Below are 17,252 nucleotides of genomic sequence, written 5' to 3' on the forward strand. Positions count from 1 at the left end.
CAACAAGAAGATCTAACAATTGTAAATATCTATGCCCCTAAAATGGGAGAAGCTAATTATAGCATCCTTTCATGATTACAACTCTTCAGAGTGTAGGGATAGAAGGTACATACCTCAGTATCATAAAAGCCATCTATGAAAAACCCACAGCAAATATCATTCTCAGTGGGGAAAAACTGAGATCTTTTCCCCTAAGGTCAGGAACACAGCAGGGATGTCCACTATCACCACTGCTTTCAACATAGTACTAGAAGTCTGAGTCTCAGCAATTAGACAACAAAAAGAAATAAAAGGCATCTGAATCTGCAAAGAAGTAGTCAAACTCTCACTGTTTTCAGATGATATGATACTTTATATGGAAAACCCAAAAGACTCCACCCCAAAACTGCTAGAACTCATACAGGAATTCTGTAAAGTGGCAGGATATAAAATCAATGCACAGAAATCAGTGGCATTTCTATACACCAACAACAAGACAGAAGAAAGAGAAATTAAGGAATCAATCCCATTTACAATTGCACCTGAAACCATAACATACCTAGGAATGAATCTAACCAAAGAGGCAAAGAATCTGTACTCGGTAAACAATAGAATACTCATGAAAGAAATTGAGGAAGACACAAAGAAATTGAAAAACGTTCCATGCTCATGGATTGGAAGAACAAATATTGTGGAAATGTCTATGCTACCTAGAGCAATCCACACATTTAATGCAATCCCTTTCAAAATACCATAAGCTTTTTTCAAAGAAATGGAACAAATAATCCTAAAATTTGAATGGAACCAGAAAATACCCCAAATACCCAGAGGAATGTTGAAAAAGAAAAGCAAAGCTGGTGGCATCACAATTCTGGATTTCCAGCTCTATTACAAAGCTGTAATCATCAAGACAGTATGGTACTGGCACAAAAACAGACACATAGATCAATGGAACAGAATAGAGAGCCCAAAAATGGACCTCAACTCTATGGTCAACTAATCTTTGACAAAGCAGGAAAGAATGTCCAATGGAAAAAAAGACAGTCTCGTCAACAAATGGTGTTGGGAACATTGGACAGCCACATGTAGAAGAATGAAACTGGACCATTTCCTTATACCACACAGAAAAATAGACTCAAAATGGATGAAAGACCTAAATGTGAGACAGGAGTCAAAATCCTAGAGGAGAACACAGGCAGTAACCTCTTCGACCTCAACAACAGCAACTTCTTCCTAGAAACATCGCCAAAGGCAAGGGAAGCAAGGGCAACAATGAACTATTGGGACTTCATCAAGATAAAAAGCTTTTGCACAGCAAAGGAAACAGTCAACAAAACCAAAAGACAACCGACAGAATGGGAGAAGATATTTGCAAATGACATCTCATATAAAGGGCTAGTATCCAAAATCTATAAAGAACTTATCAAACTCAACACCCAAAGAACAAATGATCCAATCAAGAAATGGGCAGAAGACATGAACAGACATTTTTCCAAAGAAGACATCCAAATGGCCAACAGATACATGAAAAAGTGCTCAACATCGCTCGGCATCAGGGAAATCCAAATCAAAACCTCAATGAGATACCACCTCACACCAGTCAGAATGGCTAACATTAACAAGTCAGGAAATGACAGATGTTGGCAAGGATGCGGAGAAAGGGGAACCCTCCTACAGTGTTGGTGGGAATGCAAGCTGGTGCAGCCACTCTGGAAAACAGTATGGAGGTTCCTTAAAAAGTTGAAAATAGAGCTACCATTTGATCCAGAAATTGCACTACTGGGTATTTATCCCAAAGATACAAATGTAGTGATCTGAAGGAGTACGTGCACCCCAGTGTTTATAACAGCAATGTCCACAATAGCCAAACTATGGAAAGAGCCAAGATGTCCATTGATAGATGAATGGATAAAGAAGATGTGGTATATATACACAATGGAATATTATGCAGCCATCAAAAGGAATGAGATCTTCCCATTTGCAACGACGTGGATGGAACTGGAGGGTATTATGCTAAGCGAAGTAAGTCAGTCAGAGAAAGACAAGTATCATATGATCTCACTGATATGAGGAATTTGAGAAACAAGACAGAAGATCATAGGGGAAGGGAGGAAAAAAATGAAACAAGACGAAACCAGAGAGGGAGACAAACCATAAGAGACTCTTAGTCTCAGGAAACAAACTGAGGGTTGCTGGAGTGGTGGGGGGTGGGAGGGATGGGGTGGCTGGGTGATGGACATTGGGGAGGGTATGTGCTATGGTGAGTACTGTGAATTTTGTAAGACTGATGAATCAGAGACTGTACCTCTGAAACAAATAATACATTATATGGTAAAAAAAAAAAAAAGATAGTAGGAAGGGAAAAATGCAGGGGTGGGAATCAGAGAGGGAGATGAACCAGGAGAGATTATGGACTCTGAGAAACTAAGTGATGGCTTTAGAGGGGAGGGGGGTAGGGGGATGGGTTAGCCCGGGGATGGGTAGTAAGGAGGGCACGTATTGCTTGGAGCACTGGGTGTTATACGCAAACAATGAATCATGGAACACTACATCAAAAACTAATGATGTAATGTATGGTGACTAACATAACATAAAAAAATAAAATTAAAAAAATAAATGCTTGATGCATGTAAAGCATGGCAATTAAAAAAAAAAGGAGGGAAAAACCGAATATTTAACTTTTAGATTCTTTGCTTTCATGATTTTTTTGTAACGTACCTGATTTGCCAACAAGAAAAATAGCTTATGATGGTTAGGTTTTGTTTAATGTCTCATGAAATTCTCATGAACAATTCAAGCATAGTTATAAGACAAGTGAATTAAATAGAGGTAAATGGGATACAAGTTTATAAATGGACTTTTCAACAATAATTATGCTTTATGTCTACTTAAAAATATTTGCGAAAATTGAAGATGTTATATACAAACCTAATGGTAACCACAAATCAAAAACCACTAAGAGATATGCAAAGAATAAAAAGAAAGAAATCCAAGTATAAAACTAAAGAAAACCAGAAAACCATGAAAGAGAGCAAGAGAAGAAAGGATCAGAGAAAAGCTACAAAAACAACCACAAAACAAAAAACAAAATGGCAATAAATTCATATCTATCAATAATTAATTTGAATGTAAGTGGACTAAACACTCCAATCAAAAGCTATAGGGTGACAGAGTGGATAGTATATATATGATACTATATATAGAAAACCTGAAAGACTCCACCAAAAAAATACTAGTGGGTAGGCACCATCTGTATGCTGCCTATAAGATACTCATTTCAGACCTAAAGACACCTGCAGATTGAAAGTGAGGGGATGGAGAAACATTTATCATGCAAATGGATGTCAAAAGAAAGCCAGACTGTCAATACTTACAATGGAAAAAATAGAGTTTAGGGTGCCTGGGTGGCTCAGTTGGTTAAGCAACTGCCTTCGGCTCAGATCATGATCCTGGAGTCCTGGGATCGAATCCCGCATTGGGCTCCCTGCTCAGCGGGTAGTCTGCTTCTGCCTCTGACCCTCCCCCCTCTCATGCTCTCTCTCTCTCTCATTCTCTCTCTCAAATAAATAAATAAATAAATAAAATCTTTAAAAAAAAAGAAAAATAGACTTTAAAACAAAGACTATAAAAAGAGACAAAGAAGAACACTATATAATAATAAAGGGGATAATCCAACAAGAAGACGTAACAATTGTTAGTATTTATGCATCCAACATGGGAGTACCCAGGTCATAAAACAGTTAATAACAAACATAAAGAAACCAATTGATAGTAATACAATAATAGTAGGAGACTTGAACACCCCACTTACATTGATGGACAAATCATACAAACAGAAAATCGACAAGAAAACTGTCTTTGAATGACACAATGAATCATAGATTTAACAGATGTATTCAGAACATTGCATCCTAAAACAGCAGACTACAGGTTCTTTTCTTTCTTTCTCTTTTTAAAAAAGATTTTATTTATTTATTTATTTATTTATTTATTTATTTATTTGAGGGAGAGAGACAGAGAAAGAGAGGGGGAGGAGGAAGGGCAGAGGAAGTGAGAGAATCCTTAAGCAGACTCCCTGCTGAGCACAGAGCCCACCCAGTGCACAATCCCAGGACTCTTAGATCATGACCTGAGCCAAAATAGAGTCAGATGCTTAACTGACTGAGCCACCCAGGCACCCCTATACATTCTTTTCAAATGTACACAGAAACATTCTCCAGGATAGATCACATATTAAGCCACAAAACAAGCCTCAACAAATTCAGAAAGATTGAAGTCATACCATGCATTTCTGACCACAATGCTATGAAACTAGAAATCAACCACAAGAAAAAGTCTGGAAAGACCATACATGTGTGGAGGTTAAATAATGGTGCTACTAAACAATGAATGGGTAAATCAAGAAATCAAAAAAAGAAATCAAAAATTATGTGGAAACAAATGAAAATGGAAACACAGTGGTCCAGAACCTTTGGGATACAGCAAAAGCTATTCTAAGAGGGAGGTTTATAGCAATACAGGCCTACCTCAAGAAGCAAGAAAAATCTCAAACAACCTAACCTTATACCTAAAGGGGCTAGAAAAAGAACAACAAACAAAACCCCAAAGCAGCAGAAGGAAGGAAATAATAAAGATTAGAGCAGAAATAAATGATAAATGAATTAAGTAAATTTGCAGGATACAAAATCAATGTGCAGAAATCTGTTGCATTTCTATACACTAAAAATGAAGCAGCAGAAAGAGAAATTAAGAAAAAAATCCCATTTATAATTGCACCCAAAATAATAAGATACCTGGGAATAAACCTAACCAAAGAGGAGAAAGACTTGTATTCTGAAAACTATAAAACATTGATGAAAGAAATTGAAGATGACACAAAGAAATGGAAAGACATGCCATGCTTATGGATTGGGAGAACAAATATTGTTAAAATGTCTGTACTACCCAAAGCTATCTACAGATTTAATGCAATCCCTATCAAAATACCAATGGCATTTTTCACAGCACTAGAACAAACAATCCTAAAATTTGTATGGAACCACAAAAGACCCCAAATAGCCAAAGCAATTTTGAAAAAGAAGAACAAAACTGGAGGTATCATAATCCCACACTTCAAGTTATATTACAAAGCTGTAGTAATCAAAACATTATGATACTGGCACAAAAATAGACACATAAATCATAGATCAATAGAACAGAATAGAAAACCCAGAAATAAACCCAATTATATGGTCAGTTAATCTTTGATAAAGCAGGAAAGAATATCCAATGGGAAAAAGACAATCTCTTCAATAAGTGGTGTTGGGAAAACTGGACAGCTACATGCAAAAAATGAAACTGGACTATTCTCTTACAGCATACACAAAAATAGACTGAAAATGGATTAAAGACCTAAATGTGAGACCTGAAACCATAACAATCCTAGCAGAGAGCACAGGTGGTAATTTCTCTAACATTGGCCATAGCAACATTTTTCTAGATCTATCTCCTGAGGCAAGGGAAATAAAAGCAAAAATAAATTATTGGGACTACATCAAAATAAAAAGTTTTTGCACAGCAAAGGAAACAATCAACAAAACTAAAAGGCAACCTATGGGATGGGAGAAGATATTTGCAAATGACATACCTGATAAAGGGCTGGTATCTAAAATATATAAAGAGGGGCACCTGGGTGGCTCAGTTGTTACATGTCTGCCTTCGGCTCAGGTCATGATCCCAGGGTCCTGGGATCGGCTCGGCATCAGGCTCCCTGCTTGGCGGGAAACCTGCTTCTCCCTCTCCCACTCCCCCTGCTTGTGTTCCCTCTCTCACTGTGTCTCTCTCTGTCAAATAAATAAATAAAATCTTTTTAAAAAAATAAAATATATAAAGAACTGATACAACTCAACACCCCCAAAACAAATAATCCAATTAAAAAATAAGCAGAAGACATAAACAGACATTTCTCCAAGCAAGACATCCAGATGGCCAGCAGACACATGAAAAGATGCTCAACATTACTCATCATCATGGAAATGCAAATCAAAACCATAATGAGATATCACCTCATACCTGTCAGAGTGGCTAAAATAAAAAAACATAAGAAACAAGTGAGGATGTGAAAAAAAAAGGAACCCTCTTGCACTGTTGGTGGGAATGCAAACTGGTGTAGCCACTGTGGAAAATAGTATGGGTTCCTTAAAAAATTAAAAATAGAACTATCCTACGATCCAGAAATTGTACTTGAGAGTATTTACCCAAAAAATACAAAAACACTAATTCAAAGGGATACATGCATCCTTATGTTTACAGCAGCGTTATTTACAATAACCACATTATGAAAGCAGTCCAAGTGTCCATTGATAGATGAATGGATAAAGAAGATGTGGTGTGTATGTATATACAATAGAATATTACTCAGCCATAAAAGGAATGAAATCTTGCCATTTGCATTGACATGGTTGGAACTAGAGAGTGTAATGCTAAGTGAAATAAGAGAGAAACAAATACCATATGATTTCACTCATATGTGGAATTTAAGAAACAAAACAAATGAGTGAAGGAAAAAAAGAGACAGAGAGACAAACCAAGAAACAGACTCTTAACTATAGAGAACAAACTGATGGTTACAAGAGGGGAGATGGGTGAGGGGCTGGGTGAAACAGGTGATAGGGATTAAGGAGTGAACTTGCTGATGAGCTCCTGGTATGGTATGGAAGTGCTGAAGCACTATATTGTACACCTGAAACTAATATAACACTGTATGTTAACTATACTGGAATTTTTAAAAAAGATTTTTAAATTTATTTGCAAAAGAGAGAGAAAGCATGAGCATGAGGGGGGTGGTGGGGGAGGAGCAGAGGGGGAGGGAGAGAGATAATCTCAAGCAGACTCCTGGCTGAGCTCAGAGCCTGAAGTGGGGCTTGATCTCACAGCCCTGAAGTCATGACCTGAGCCAAAATCAAGAGTCTGACACTCAACAAACTGAGCTACCCAGGCGCCCCTATGCTGGAATTAAAAAAAAAAGTTGCAAAAAAAATTTTTTTTAAAGATTTTATTTATTTATTTGACAGAGAGAGACACAGCGAGAGAAGGAACAGAAGCAGGGGGAGTGGGAGAGGGAGAAGCAGGCTTCCCACGGAGCAGGGAGCCCGATGGGGGGCTCGATCCCAGGACCCTGGGATCATGACCTGAGCCAAAGGCAGACGCTTAACTACTGAGCCACCCAGGTGCCCTTGATAACTTTAAACCTTAGCGCTATACTCAGTTAAATGATGGATATTCATTGAATATCTAGATCATTTCCAAGAAAGATAAAACATTGAAACGTTAATTGCCAAACATAAGTTTATCTACTTTTGGCATCTTGTTTTTATACGGGATAGAGAAGCTAAATATATTTGAATCTGTTAATAAACATGAAAAATTATACTCTGAGAAAGATACGCCTCTAGAAAATTATGAAATGATGTATTCATAAATTTGCTACAGAATGATAGTATGTGACAGTTCACAACTGTCAGATTCCTGGTTTTCACTGAAAACTAGGGTTACTAATGGTTAAAAATTCTAATCCATATTGTGTAAATGAATCTACTAGAAATAATAAAAGTAAAGAAAAAAGCAACTCTGTGCAAGGAAAATAAGATGTATTTTGATAAGTGAAAGTATGAAGTATGTGTTTTTGTTAAAGGAAAAAGAGAAATTTTCTTCTAAAGTAGAATGACTAATTGTTCCAGACTTCCAGACTTAGAAATAAGAAAGAGTAGGACAAAAACTGAATGAATAAAAAAAAATTTTTTTAAGAAGGTTTATGGAAAAGGAATCTTGGAAAAGGAATTCTTTTCGTGGATGATCAAAGCTTGCCAAGATTGGATGGGTTTATTTACATGGGTTAAAAAGAAAAAAATTAGCCTTATATTACTAACTAGTATACTGACACAAAATTAGAACTTGGTTTTCTCTCTCTGTTAAAGTTTTCCTAGGGATGCGTGGGTGTCTCAGTTGGTTAAACGTCTGCCTTTGGCTCAGGTCATGATCCCAGGGTCCTGGGATTGAGTCCCGCATCGGGCTCCCTGCTCAGTGCAGAGCCTGCTTCTCCCCCTGCCTGCTGCCCCCCTGCTCATTCTCTCTCTCTCTCTCTCTCTGACACATAAATAAAATCTTAAAAACAAAAAAACAAAAAAACCAAAAGTTTTCTTAGATTATTGGTCTGCTCTTAATAAAACACTGTAAAAAAGTATCTTTCCTTACGTTTTAAGTAATCTGCCTGGGCAATCAGCATTTTGTGTCCTAAAATAATTTCCCATGCTTCACGTTGTCTTTATCAGGTCTTTGATTACTTAAGAAAACCAAGTATTCTTAATATTAAAAAAGCTATGATTTTTTTTTACAACTATGTAATTTTCTGTATTTTGAGATCTTTTAATTGTCACTGTGGTTAAATGGATAACTAAATATTGTTTCATAGTGACTTGTGAGCTTATGTAGTCAAATGTTCAAACTTTTTGACATTTTTTTAAATTATGTTCAGTTAGCCACTGTATAGTACATAATTAGTTCTTGATGTAGTGTTCAGTGATTCATTAGTTACGTATAACACCCAGTGCTCATCACAGCACTTGCCCTCCTTGACATTTTTGATGATTTTCCAAAATCCAATTCTAAATGGAGTCTTTTTTACTTCAAACTAACTTTGAGATTGTCCGGAGCACTCCTGGAAAATCTCAAAGGATTTCTGTCTCACTTTGTAAAAGAGAGATATTAAGCTAATTAGAAATATGTGATATGTTAAATTATGTGGGAAACATTGTTAAATAAGAAGTGATGATAAATCTTCTTAGGTTATATGTGTATGGATATATGTTACTAATATAGATATTCCAAAAATAGTGTGAAATTCTTAGAAATTTGCAGTATTACAGTTTTGTAAACAGCATTGAAACATTTATCTTTCTCTCTACTTGATCCCTCCAGAATGTGGAAACTCTTAGCATTCTTATTTTCATGGCAATATAGTTATTTTCATAAGTTCTATAAGAATCTTTTCTTGTAATAAGACACAATTAGAAATATCAGTTATATTAACAAGATATTGACTGGAATATCATATTTGAGAATGATGTGCATCAAATCAGATATGACCTGACAGTTTTAAGGAACTAAGGTTGATTTTAAGGAGCCAGTGCTTATAAGCTCCTCCACCCCCTTAGAAAAACTGACCTGTATCTGGCTTATAGCATTCCCCACCTTACAGGTGAGTAAGGAAGGTCACTTCTTGGCAGACCCAGGAATCTTAGGATATTTGGGGGATACTGAGAAGAGAGGAATTCACCCAAATCAGTAGGTAATGCAGGCAAAATATGGTAGTGAATTCTTGGTTTGGCTCCTAGCCTTGAGAGGCTTTTAAAAGTCCAATCTAGAATTTCTAATGAAAAGTTCCAGCACAGCAAACTCAAATATGGGCCTATGCAAGCTCTTGGTTGCACTTACATAAATGATTAGGCCAAGAGTAATGATCAGACTTACTTCACAAACAAATTAGTCTTCCTTTGATTATCATTGAAATGGAGAAATGGGAGTGACTATAGAAAGAATTTGGTTTTTTTTATTTCAGTGGAAAACTATAGTGCACCCTTATGGGCTCTGTCTTGCACATTTTGCCAATCCTTGCTAAGTCCTGAATTCTTTTAGTTTGCTCTACTATCTGGTTACAACTCTCCAAATTAAAGTTTCTAATTTTTTCTCTCTTCTGGTTTGGAATTAAGACTGCCCTTTTCTGGAATTAAAATAAAAACTAAAATAAAGAAAAAAAATTGCCCTTTTTCTGAAGTGTCCTATAAGCTGAAGCTGGATGACCACAGATTATGTCTGGGCAACCTTCATGCCTTCTGCTATGTGCACCATTCAGAAAGTTCACTGGAGCACCTGATGGCATCACCAGAGACATTCAAACTCCAAACCAGGAAAACTAATCAGATGGGCACTGCCAGCCTCACTCCACCTTCTAAAGATGCTTCAAGCTCAAGCCTAAAAATCTTGGCTGGCTGCCCCTCTGGACTCAGAAACTGGGTTTCTAACAATCTTTGCTTTTCTTCAGTTTCATAGAAACTTCCTCATTAAATGCCTGATTGCTAGCACCATCCAGCAAAGTGTCATAAAATGTGTGTGTGTGTGTGTGTGTGTGTGTGTGTGTGTGTATTTTAACACCACCTATCCAAACCTCTGAACAAATCTCAAGGGCTTGTAGCCATGACCTGTGCTGTTAGGAAGAAAATCGATCAGAGAAAAGCATTCACTTGCCTTAATAGTTTATTCTTCTGAGCGTAAAAGAGCACTTCAAGGGGAAAACACTCTTAACCCAAAGCATGCCTTAATAATGGTGGGATTTAGACATCAGAGGGCAGAGGTGTTTAGGGACCGGTGAGCCTTCCTGGTGACACTTAGGTCAGATCTCTTCTGTTTTCCCACCAAGATGGCTTCCTTTCAACACAAAGTCTTTGCGTCTGCTATTCCCTTGGCCAAGACTTTGCCTCTCATTCCTATTGCTTTGTCTGTTAACGTCTACTCATCCTTTAGATCTCAGTGGAAGCAGTGCTTTCTCAGGGAAGCCCTCACTGACCTCTCTAAGTCAGATTTTCTTAACTTCTTAAAAGACTGTGACCACTCCTTCTTAGCACTTGTCACAGCTTCAGTTTTTCATATACATATGCAGTTATTTGATTGTTGACCACTGGATAACAAGTTTCAAGAGGGCATAAGTGATGCCTGCTCTTGGGCACTTGTATCTGTAGCACATGGCACCTTACCTGGTATGTGGTGGGCCCACCCTAAATAGTTGTTGAATGAGTGGACTAGGGACTTTCAATGACTTTAGGCATTTCCCTTTCTACTGCCTCCACCCCCATGCCATACTAGAGGCCAAGGATATCCTTCTACTAAAGCCCATAGATGTAAAATATAGTAAAGCAAAAGACATTAAATAGCCTCTCCTTTCATATTGTTTCAACATATTCCTTTTTCAATGTTCTAGATCAACACAGTGTCAGTGTGTCATGCACATGCATGTGCCTCCATGGCATGGAGTTTTACCAAGCTGATCATAACATTCCTTGGGATTCACTTGGGAATAATGCAAAATAAACATACTGTGACCAATCTTGTAGGACGGAACTTGCTCTATGAGGCCCATAGCATTAGGACAGGGTCCTCCTCAGAAATTAATTAGCATGGCTTGGACCATTGAACTAGGACTCCCTACCTCCTCAAGTAAAGATTAGTTTGGACTGGTTCTGTTTTTGCATTGGAAAAAGAGTTTTCCAGCTTTTGCAGATAAGATCTTGGCCACTTAAAAGGCTTTTACCTTTTTTCTCTACCCTGCAGGCCATGATGGTCACATATGGTCATTGCTGGGTCCACCCCACCCTGGGAGGTCTTTCTAAAAGCTGAAAGACAACACTCTGGCCTCAGACCAAATGTGGAGTGGAAATGGCCTGGCTTCTTGGCAGCTTCTCTGTCCCACTGACAGCAGCCCAGCTTGTGGAGGCATCTGGTATCAAGAATATCCGGAGCTTGGGTCCTGGGAAAATTTTTCTCTGTGGCTTTTGTGGAAAAAAAAAAAAAAGCTTTAAGGACTCTGTGTGTGTGTGTGTGTTGCATATTATATGTCAAATATTTTCAAAAACCGTAGAACTAACTAAAATAGATTTCATTCTAGAAACATTATCTGTCATTTATGATGGAGACTTTTTATAGCTCTTAAGGTTGAGATTACATTACATCAAGTTTTTTATAACTGGTTATTTTGGAAGCCTGAGGGTGGGAAAGCCGATTATAATTTAAATTGTGTGGTAGACATTTTCCATGTGCTTTAATATGAAGATTTAGGAGTCAGGATTTGGGATCTTCAGTCCAGATAAATTGCACTCTTCATCCAAGGAGTATGCAAAAGAAGAGAACAGTGATAATAACAGTAATTAAGTGTGTGGACTTAGGTGTGGGTCAAAATCTCAGGTTATTAGCTATATGGCTTCCACACAATTACTTCTATGAGCCCGTCTCCAAACTGAGAAGGGTAATTTCTACTTTACAGAGTTGTAAGGACTATTTGCTATGATATATGTAAAGTCCTTAGCATGCGTTAAGTGTCCAATAAATGATGAATTTTATTATAATTATTAGTCCTACAATATGCCCAAACCAAAATGGACACTTGTGGGCAGCAATCTTAGGGTGATGAGAGGAAACCAGATTGTAGTTTCTAGGTGATAAGAAAGGTTCAGATCTTGCAGAAGGAGAGGGAGAAGCGTTCTGTCTCTCCTCAACAACATGTGGGGTAGATAAGGTTAGCCTAGTTCTTAGATAAGGAAACTGAGGCCCAGGGAAGTTAAATGACTAGCTCAAAGTTGCACAGCTAATAAGTGACAGAATTGCAGAACCATGACCTAAATTCAGGCCTAATTACCGATTCAGGGGTTCTTTCTATTATACCATAGCAGTAAAAGTTCAACCAGTATTAATATCAGAAGTTAAAAAGTAAGTATTCTACTCACATAATACAGTTTGGTGCTATCTTTTGTTAGCCTGGCATAGCAGTTTGAAACTTTCAGGGGATCTCTTTCACTTGTTCCCCACGACCCCCCGGAAAACATGTATTTCTTTAGATGAGAAGATACAGAGGTTTAGGGGCTTATAGAGATTATCCAAATTCACTGGGCCAAGTTGAGGGGTAGGGCTGGTGATCGTGCAAACCAGGCCTACCCCCACAGAGAGCCCCTCTGGACCTCGTGGGGCCTGCCAGTACAGGGCCAGGCCCCCACTAAACTCTCAGTGAGTGTGAATTGAACAATCATAGCTAACAGGCCACAGTTACATGCATTTTCTCATTTAACCCTCAGTACAACCCACCGGGATCTAGAGACTCACAGCTGGGGAGTGTTCTCCCTGAGTCTAATGTCCATGCTCAACACTGCACATCCTCTTTTTCTGATTAATCAGGTCAGGCTTGCTGACTCTTAATGTGGTGCCCTTTCTGGTACTAACTGGTTTCAGTGTGGGCGAATAAAAACCAAGATTCCAAATCAAGCACAAAACAAACCAACAGACCGATAGATCCCTGGAAACCATCAAGAGGCAAGAACAGAAATGGTTAGCTCTTGCACATTCTCCTCCTTGCAACTGTAGTCACTATATAGCATGTTCTCCCATAGGAGGCCCCATCCTTAGCCTGGAAATGAAAATAGAGCATTCCATGTAGGCCACTGGATGTGTGACCTGAAGAAACTCAATGATCTCACATTAATTTGTGTTAAGGAAGGACAATGCTTTTTAAAAGTAGTATGCATTTGATCCCTGATGGCAAATAAGCACCTCAGAGCCAGCTTAGATTCTTCCTCTCATATCTGTGGCTCTCTCCCTTTCCCCTGTGGTACAGCTATTGGCCACAAATTCTTTGTCCTGCATCAAAGGCCTTTCAAGCTCCCACCCTGAACCATCAAAGATTCCTTAACTTCCCTTTTTCCTCTGTAAACATCACTTTTTTACTCTGTCTCCTGTACATACACTGAACCTCTTGACAACAGTTTGATTCAGGGGAAAGCTGGGATCTTAAATATTTCAGAGATGCAATGGGTGATGAAAGCATGAATGTGTAGCTACTGAATTGACCCTTGGGGCAAAAAAGGGGAAAAAAAGTTTGATCTCAGAATTATAAGAATTTTTCTTTACCCTTTTTCTTCTTTTTTCTCCTACTATTTCCCAACCGCCCCTCTCACTGCCTGGCTCCCACCGGCACCCGCCCTGGGCCCAGCTGGGCAGTGGGGGGCTCCCAACCTTCCCTTTCACCATCAGAAGGGAGGGCCTCAAGAATTATAAGAATTTTTTCATTGCACCATGTACCTACCAGGAAGGCAGCACATCAGCTGACCATATTGCCACAGAAGTATTTCTTCCCAAAGAGGAAGGAGCTTAAGGACTAGAAGGGTTACAAGTAGGAACAGACAGAGCAGGCAGGCAAAAGTGGCAAAACATTGAACTGAAATGCATTGAGAGAATCTCTGTATCTGAGAAGTGAATGGCAGGGTCGGGGATGGACAAGGAGAGGACCTGTCTTCCTCTTGGCCACAGACTGGACCACAGACTATTCTTTTCCTTCTCCATGAATAGTTAAGGGGAAAAAGAGCAACCACTGGCCTGGCTATTGACAAGCAAATGAGATATGCTGGCTCTAATCCAAGTTCTCTCCTAGCAAGGCAGTTAGTGGTGCCTGCTGGTTCTCTTAGCTTCTCAGAGCCTCTAACCACTGGACAGCATAGTCCCTCTAGCCCTTGAAAGTGATCTCAAGCTTCAGTGCTCTATAGAAGGTAGCAAGGTGCAAAGCAGGGCTTCCCCAACCTTAGTCTGCATCACAATCATCTGGAGGCCTTCCTACAGCAGAGATTGTTGGGCCCCACAGCAGAGTTTCAGATTCAGTGGGTCTGGGGTGGGGCCCAAGAGCTTACATTTCTACAACTTCTCAACTATCACTGATGTGCTGGTCTGGGGACCATGCTTTAGGAACTGTTGGCTTAGAGGGAAAAGAAGGACTTGTAGGAGGACAGGGATTCTGGTCCCAGTTCTGCCACTCCTGTGTGTTTTTGAGTGAGACACTTAACTTCTTTGAGCTTTGGTTTTCTCATCTAGTAGGGCAGATATGGAGGATAATGGTAGTGTGGTCAGATATACGGACTGTGTTCAACTCTGGCCCTGCCACTGTCCACCTGTGTGATCTTAGACAAACTGCTTCACCTTTGAATCCCTCAGTTCCTTCACCTAGAAAGTGGGGGCAATAATTGTCTATCACCGGGGGTTGCTATGAACACTGTTACTGAAAATAAGTAAAACAGTCACGGCAGCTTTGTGCTATAAATGTGATATAAACAGGCACTCATAATTTTTTGTGGTTCTGTCACTTACATGAGATCAAGAATGTAAAGGGCCAAATGTCATGACAGGCACATAGAAAATGCACAGTGTCAATCAATTTCCCCTCCTCAACCCAAAACAGGGAAGTCAGAGCGGGAGGTACTGACTGAAAGAATGTCCTTTCAGTGGAGATCTCAGTCGAAGGCACAGCAAAATAAAGATACCAGCATGAGGATTTTAGCTGTTAGTGAAGCAGTGTATGCCAGATGCCTCCTCCCTTTAAGGAGTCTATGCCAGGGAAGGCTTCCTTTGAGCAAGGATCAGCAACTTGGAAGATTTAGCCAGTTGATGTCTGGCACTCGTAAGTGTGGGCAAACCTTGAGGAACTCCCAGCAGGATGTTGCACAGCTAGCATTCCGTTTCACGGGGAGGGCTGGAACCACCTAAGTATGGCTCAGGACACAGAGACCTCAGGCTGGTGGGACTCAGGCTGATCCATTTCCTTCATCGTCTTCATTATACAGCTCAAGGCAGTCCTGAAATCATCCTGGAGCTGATGCTGAGCTCTAAGACAGCTGTAGTCATTTATTTTACTTTTTGTCCATATTGTCTTGTCATGGTCTGTGGATAAAAGACAGGGTGAAAGGTTAGATAAAATTGTCCATCATCCCTATGGTATCCAGTGAGAATTTAGTGAGCTGCTTTAAGGATAAAGCATTCAAATATGTTTTGGCTGTATATTAATAATTCCCTCTTGGATGTTTTTGATACTGAGTAGTATACTAAAGGCCCTGAGAAGTCCTGCAGTAAAGAAATAATGGGTTTTATCCATAACTCAGCAGTTCTCAAATTGTTTAGCCACGGAAACATTTTTCTTTTAAACAAAAGTAGTATCTCTTAACATCTCTCAGAACATACTGTGGCAAATGCTGGGATAGGCAGAAATGTTAAAGTCCAGATATGGAACTATTTAAACACTGGGGGCTACTGATCCCTAGAGGGAAAATAGGTTAAAGGCCATACGTCAGTGTCCAACCATTTTAGTTTATTGCTAGACCCATACTAAGCTCTTGTCAAGTGCTGGCTCTCCAAATATCACTGACACAATCTGTTGACATGACAAAGCCATGTTTCTTGCAGTAAGAAAGATGACCACCTAGACAGAGTTTGGGTAATGTCTCCTAGGGGAAAAAGCAAGGTTAGATTTTATTACAAATTGAAAGTTTGGTTTAAAGTTGTCTTCCAATGAGGGGGCTTGGTTGGGTAAGGATAATGATACAACAATTTAGGATTATAAACAACATGACAAGGATTTTGAGTTGAGGGATTTGAGGATCTTTAGGGTGTTAACTATCTCTTGATGCTTCTTAGGAAGAAGTGAATGGTCTTTTTGGGAGGTTCCTGTAATGAACAATTAAGTTATCTGCCTGGACAAAAATCTCCTGGATTTTAAAGGCATGATAATGAAAACAATGGAGTAACAGAATTAAATTTTCTGTTAATGTTTTGTAGAAAGTAAGGGGTGTGTGGGGCGCCTGGGTGGCTTAGTTGGTTAAGCATCCAACTCTTGATTTCAACTCAGGTCATGATCTCAGTGTTGTGAGATTAAGCCCCGTGTCAAGCTCTGCGCTGGGTGTGGAGCTTTGGAACCTACTTAAGATTCTCTCTCTCCCTCTCCCTCTGCCTCTCCGCCTCTCTGCCTCTCTTAAAAAAAAAAAAAAAAAAAAAAGTAAGGTGTGTGTGTGTGTGTGTGTGTGTGTGTGTGTGTGTGTGTGTGTCTGTGTCTGTTTGGGGGAGGAGGAAGGTTAGATAGTTCCAGTCCTCAGTCCTCAGTTTCCAAGCTGTGTACATGAGATAGATAGTTTCTATTCTCACTCTTCATTCTTGAACTTACTGCATTGATGTTGAGTACTCATCTATTTTATTTTAAATATTTCCTCCAGGCCAGACTGCAACAGGATATAAACTTGAGGATGTTATTTGTGTGGGATTCTAAAACTTCATCATTGTTGTGTTACTATTCTGTGCCAAGATCCCCACCTTCTTCCCCCTTCCTCCCAAACACACCTTTGAATGTGTATTGTGTCAATGCAGAGATGAACCTCAGATCACTCAGAGCTGAGAAACTTCTCTTCATCTGGAGACATCTTTGTTGGATTTTAGCATATTTTGCAACAAGGATAGAGGACAACTTTGAAATGATGAGGTAGGCCTTTGTTAGTTCCCTGAGGATAGAACCTCCTAGAAGTGGTGAATTCTTGGTAATGACCATGATGGAGGATGCATTGACATGGACTGCTTTCCATTTACTTAAGAAGTTCATATGTCTTTAAGGCATTTCTTATTTTACAAATGCAAAATAAGAAATGTTATAATCACCAAGCTTTATATTA

The 17,252-nt window shown here is 39.1% G+C and overlaps 1 long non-coding RNA gene across 3 annotated transcripts in view; it reads left to right on the plus strand.

Annotated features, from left to right (window-relative positions):
- Nucleotides 1-17,252, plus strand: part of LOC113922964 — a 179,290-nt gene that overhangs the window by 113,011 nt on the left and 49,027 nt on the right. For 2 of the 3 annotated variants that reach the window (XR_003520124.1, XR_003520126.1), the window contains one exon: nucleotides 11,341-11,582. The exons of the other annotated variant lie outside the window; for it this stretch is intronic. This is a non-coding gene — a long non-coding RNA (uncharacterized LOC113922964). Of the gene's footprint in view, nucleotides 1-11,340; nucleotides 11,583-17,252 lie in introns of those variants that run through there. 3 annotated transcript variants of the gene reach the window in all.

The sequence above is a fragment of the Zalophus californianus genome, chromosome 9 (genome assembly GCF_009762305.2).
Source record: "Zalophus californianus isolate mZalCal1 chromosome 9, mZalCal1.pri.v2, whole genome shotgun sequence".
Taxonomy (NCBI): domain Eukaryota; kingdom Metazoa; phylum Chordata; class Mammalia; order Carnivora; family Otariidae; genus Zalophus; species Zalophus californianus.